Source organism: Chinchilla lanigera, unplaced genomic scaffold (assembly GCF_000276665.1).
Source record: "Chinchilla lanigera isolate Chin_1 unplaced genomic scaffold, ChiLan1.0 scaffold00004, whole genome shotgun sequence".
NCBI lineage: Eukaryota > Metazoa > Chordata > Mammalia > Rodentia > Chinchillidae > Chinchilla > Chinchilla lanigera.
The window spans coordinates 30,704,697-30,710,542 of NW_004955405.1; the positions used below are offsets into that span (position 1 = coordinate 30,704,697).

At 42.7% G+C, this 5,846-nt stretch overlaps 1 long non-coding RNA gene across 1 annotated transcript; it reads right to left on the bottom strand.

Annotated features, from left to right (window-relative positions):
• Positions 1–478: 478 nt before the first annotated feature.
• Positions 479–5,101, bottom strand: LOC102028928. The gene is made up of 3 exons (XR_259416.1): positions 4,985–5,101; positions 2,689–2,918; positions 479–2,302 (listed from the first exon to the last, which is right to left on the bottom strand). It is a non-coding gene; the product is annotated as an uncharacterized LOC102028928 (long non-coding RNA).
• Positions 5,102–5,846: the final 745 nt, after the last annotated feature.

The following is a 5,846-nucleotide window of genomic DNA, read 5'->3' on the forward strand; positions in this document are numbered from 1 at the left end:
AAGATATTTAAATGGCATATCACAGAAATTCAGCTGGAATTTGATCTTTAAAAATCTGGGAATGACCAAAATGGTTTTCTGGTTTTAAGTAAAGACACCTTTCTTCCCTGCTAAAATATCACTTTGATTAGCTTTGTTTCCAGCACTGCATTAGTGACATGTGGAAATGGGATAAATGTGCCGCTAGACCATCTGCAGATGGTAGTTTTCTCTTTGGTAAACACCCAGGGGCTGTGATAATATTCTTTAGAACAAATGGCATTGCATTCTGCAGCCTCTTCATATTTTGCATAGCAAAGTCCTGTGCATTTAACTGAGTCCCTAGATTTGTAAAACAAAGGCCATTTACATTAGTGACTGCTTCTTGAAAACTGCAAGCTTCTTGGTAATGAGAGGTGCACTGTTTTCCTCTCCTGTGCACATAAATCTACCAAGAAACAAAAGGCAAACTGCTAGAGTCACAGAATCAATAGCGTTCTAATTTATTGTTTGTTGTAGAAAAGTAGAAAAACAGTCCATTGTGAAAATTAGACAAAAAGATACCTGAGAGGAAGAAAGAGAGGGACAGAGGCAATGAGGGGGGAAAGAAAAAAGGAGGGAAGGAAGGAAGGAAGCAATGAAGGAAGGACCCAATGATTCTACTACCCAGAAGAGACCACTATGAATGTTGGGTTTAGGTCTTTCTGGTTATTTTTAGTAGACCCGTGTACTATGAATTTTATCCAACTGTGGAATCCCACCTCAATAGGATATAAGCATATCAGTCTCCTCACTCAGGTAACTTAATTTATATCATAACGTCCATTTTCTTGGAGAAGTGAAAAAATAATCTCAACATGGAGTGTCCCCACCTCCACTCCAATGGGTCACATCATCATTTCTGCTGCCAGATGCAATGCCAAGCATCCCGGAGCCTGGCCTCCACCCTTACCATTCATGTGGTCATCACCTTATTTCTCTGGTCTTCTACCTGGCTGTTGCTTAGTCTTTGGTAATGCAAGGGGCTGTTAACTGACACTTGCTTCTAACTGCTGGCTCCTCCAGGGCTCTTTCAGGGTCTCTCCTAACTCCTGCTCAGCGGAGAAACTCAGTGAACTTGTCCAAGGCCCTACCAATTTCCAGTCACTACCAGCCACATAGGTCCAACTGCTGATGTGTGGTCACACTGGAGCCTGGGACATGCTCCCTGTTTACCTAAGCAACACATCTCATCTCTGGGCCATTTCTTCTCCTGGTCTTACCACTTTCTTAGGTTCTACCTGAGCAGAAATGTGGACTCCTCTCCTCTCAGATATTCCAAACATCCATGTCCTCACAATTTCCTCTTTTATTTCACTCCTTCACTCAACACCAGAAGAACGTAGAGGAAAATTTCTTTTTTTTATAGGCTCTTCCAAATCTACTGTTGTTGTTCCTCTGAAGGGATCCATTTTTGGTGGGGCTGTCATTTTTTCTCTTGCTGTTCAACTCTACTGCTCAGACAAAGCTCCAAACGGCCTCATTTGAAGAATGTGAGGGCCACAGTATGAAAGAGAAATCAGAAAAGGGAAGAACTCCAGCTGCAGTTTTAGAACAAAGTCCCTGGACTGTAGGTCCTGCTATACTTGTAGAGAGCTGGCTGGCACATGCATCTAGAGGATGTGCAAAGCAAGTAAAACCTGCTGTGATCACAGTCTGAGGTGGAAAGTTTTCCAAGAGTGAGATAGGTAGCCCTTTGGTGGTTCCTTCTGCCGGGTCCTGCTGTCCAAGCTTTCACCCATCTGAATGCAAGCACAAGTGCTTCCTTCTTCTAAGATCTTGACCTCTGGCCCTCAGAACAAACGTCCATTGCTGAAGAATCAATTTGTCTTATCTCATCTCTTACTCTTACTGTGAGGATGGAGGTCAAGGGCTTTTGGCCAATAATCTCCCGGAGAGAATGGCATTTTCTAACAGCAGTGTAAATACGGCTTATGCAACTCACCGAAGCTAGGTTCCTTTTATTTCCCCAAGCTGGAGGTTCTTACTTATCTTCCATCCAGAAGGGAACTGATCCTGGAGGAGGGCTTGATGTTGCTCCAGGATCTGAAGTAGAAACCACAGCCTTGAGTCAATGCCAAGGCCGCCAATTAAGAAGGTGTTGATGACACTTCCCAGGAACAGTTTTTGAGATATTTAACTTTGATGGAAAGTTAAAGCTTCTAATAGTCCCCAGGAACTCCAGATTTTCCAGAGACTAGTGCCTGGACTCTTAAGAACTTCCAAGAAGCTGTGCTTCTCTGGAGACTCTGCAACCTTCAAGCTCATGACCCATTCAAGAGCTCTGTGGAAAAACAAAGGCAGTGAAAATTGGGTTTTCTCACACACCTTGCAAGATTTGGGTAAGTAAAGTCAGATCAGGGGTCTGTCGCCAGTTAGGCCACTGCATTGGCTTTGGGAAATGAGCCCTGCTTTACTCTCTCTGCTTTGGCTGCTGGGTGTGATAGGGTTGGCCAGCAGCAAACTCTGTCAGACCAAGTGGCTCAGATTATTGCTTCTTTCCTCTGGAATTTTCTCAGCATCCTGGCTCAGCTTAACGTCTTCTTCAAAATTATCACAACCTTTTTATTAAAATCGAAAGTGTAAGCCAGTGATTTTCTTGGAAGCCCTGCAAGGTAGACATCTATGCCCATCTTACAGATGAGAAAACTAAGAAACTAAGGGATTCACCTGGCAATTGGAATCAGAGACAGACTTGAAGTTGGATGCTCTGATCCACACTTGGGAATTCCTAAGGGTATTGAGGGCAACAGAAGACCTTGGCCAGCGTGTTGGGGCCTGTCCTGCTGCTTCTAGCATTAACCGTTTGGTTTCTGGACTGGGAAGGTCTGGAGCCAGGCAGAGTGAGAGCAGGAGGAGGAAGGCGTGCGGAGGTCTTGGCGTAGCAACTTTCTCTCAACCTGTACAGAAATATTAAAAAAATTTTACAACCAGTGTAGCCAACTTGATGCACAATGGCTGAAGATGAGCCCTAGTCATAAATACATCGAGACACAGAAGAGTAGGACAAAGGTGGGAGAGGTTAGTCTGCTGCAGGATTGGGGGTGAGTAGGAGCATTAATGAAATGGTGCACCTGTGTGTGTGTGTGTGTGTGTGTGTGTGGTGCTTAGGGTCAAATCCAGGGCATTGTGCATTTGACAGGGAAATTCTTATAAAATCATTTCTGTATCTTGTACAGGTGGGCATGTAGGGGCTTTGACACTCCAAAATACATTATTAAACTCTAACAATTTTAACCAAGTACAGTATATAACAGACCGACAGGTCCCACGAAGGCCTCAGTAGCCTCCTGGTGCCTTGTATGTCCACTGAGGCACATGGTCACTTTGCCAACTCCCTGCCCACTTCCTACCGGCCTTGTCTCACAACCCCGTTTCACCTCCTAGCCATTGTGCTGGAACTGGATCTCTTTTCAGAACCCACTCAGGTGGGGTGAGCCCGGCCTTCTGTCTACATATTCTCAGGTCTCTTCCCTGCAGCTGGATGCTGTTCCCCTTCCTCAGCCATACGCTGTGGGTTTGCCATGAATGAAATCATCACTCAGAAGCACACCACAAATTCCCACCTGCCCTTACTACCTCCCTTCACCTGGATTCCCACTGCCTCAGCTGAACTGCGGGGTTGGATCCCTTTATGTACCAACACCTGCAGGCAGAACACCTAAGGTTCAAAGTGAGCACTCTGAAACATACTTCCTTCCCCTCAGGAGCCAGCACTGTAGCCAGGTAAATTTCTTCACTTCTCCATTCCTATTCCACACAATGTCTACCATCCTGTTCTTCCATGCTGTCTTGCTAGCGAAGACCTACTATGGATTGTGGAAGAGCCTCATGAAACTATAATAAGGGCAAGCAAACTGGAGTCATAACTTTCTAAAATGTCCAACTCTCAATGCAAATGTTTAGACAGTTTCAGACTTCACTAATTTGATTGCTCTTGGAGAGGCTCCACAGTGCCCAGATAGTTAGAGTGCAGAGACACATTCTCAGGGCAAGCAGGGATCTGATAATATTCTTGTCTGTTTTTTCAGGTGTTTTTCTCTCCTACTCATATTTAACTGTGGTGACCTAGGTCTGTAAGTTCAGAGAGGGTATCAGATACACTGAACAAAGCACTTGAGTGGCTGTTGTAGGGACTGCGTTCTCAGTCAAACTGAATCAATTTCAAATCTCATCTCTTAAAACTTTAGTTTCCTTATCCTTAAATAAGGGAGGAGGGCCTTAATGACCTTTTGAAAATAGTTCTCACTCTGTGGTGCAGCACATTTTCAAATAACTGAATGTTAAATAGCATCCTTGAAAACTTTTGAAGACAAAACAATACTAAACGTATTAGTGGTCATTAAGCCCAATGCTTACCATAGTGTAATCATATCTCCCAGTTACTACAAAATCAGCTACAGTTATAGATCCATATTTGGCCATCTTGTTGGTTAACTGGTCCTTTCCATGGAACCATTTGCTGCCGTGTACTTACTCTTTTTATACCCAAGTGTTAGAAGTGACCCCTGCTTTGGAAGCTCTGTGATATTTTAGTAGCTCTGGCTTGATATCCCATCCATGCTCCCTACAGTACAGTATATTTTTTGCAAGTCCTGTGATCTGTACATCTCAAAGTTCCATCTGACACATGAGCTAAAATGGTATGATGATTCAGATATAGCCCAGACTGGTTTTATATATTAACTGAAATTGAGCTAGATATTGAGAATACTGATCTAATGGTCAGGCTAGTTAAAAAGTTATAATTCTATAGATTAAAGCAAAACACAATACATTGAGAAGAGACCTAGCTGAGGTGGTGTTAGGGTTTGGGTGTATCTTCCAGGGATTCCTGTGTTGGATGGACTGGTGCTAATTTTGAGGTGGACCCTACTCAGAGGTGCTATCCTTGGGAGAAACTAAGGCAGTTCTCATGGAGTCTTGGTTAGTTTCCTGGAGAGTGAGTTATTATTAAAGGGCTCACCTTGCTCTCTGTCTTCTTTTCTCCCATTGATCTCTTCTTCTCACACTTGCTTCCACATGGTGTCATCTGCTATAATGTGAAACAAGAAAGGAAGAGGACCACAAGGGGACTGCCTGATCTTGAACTTTCAGCCTCCTAAACTGTGAGCTAAACAAACCTCTTTTATTTTAAAGTGCTCAGCCTCTGGTATTTTGTTGCAGTACCTAAAAATGGACTTAAATAGATAGAACGCTTCTTTAAGGCATTGAGTCCATATCAGTTGAAGAGAGAATCCTTACTGATAAGAAAGTGAGCACAGAAGGCTAACATGGCTCCGGTGAGCCTGCAGATTTAAGAGGACACATTAGAAAATGAATGGAAAGAGTCCCTCAAGATACAAGGAGCAATGAGACAGAAGTTCAGCCTCTAACAGGTGTATGTTCTAAAGGTTGCATTTAAAATTTTTTTCACAGTAAGAAACAATTATTTCTAGGTTTTTAAAGATGATTATTTTGGGGTCACCAATCTATTGGCTCCATTATGTTCCTATGAATCATTTTCATATCCTCTGATGCACTTTCTAAACATATATTGGTTTATTGTTCTGGACAAAAAAAGTTATGATAAGTTTAGTGACTGTTTAGTACAGATTCAGACTCATTTGTTAGAGAATGTGAAAGATCAAAGAGTTTCAGAGCCAAGTAGCAAGTAGATCAAAGGACATTTTTATTTCACATAGTATAAGGAGTGGTTTATTTGTAAACATCAGAAAATAGGCCTTTGGGGTCCAAGTATTTATGATAAAACTGCTTTCTTACTTTTGGGAAAACAAGTTACCCAGCCACCAATCCACATTTGTGCCAAGAAATTTGTGGCTGTGAAT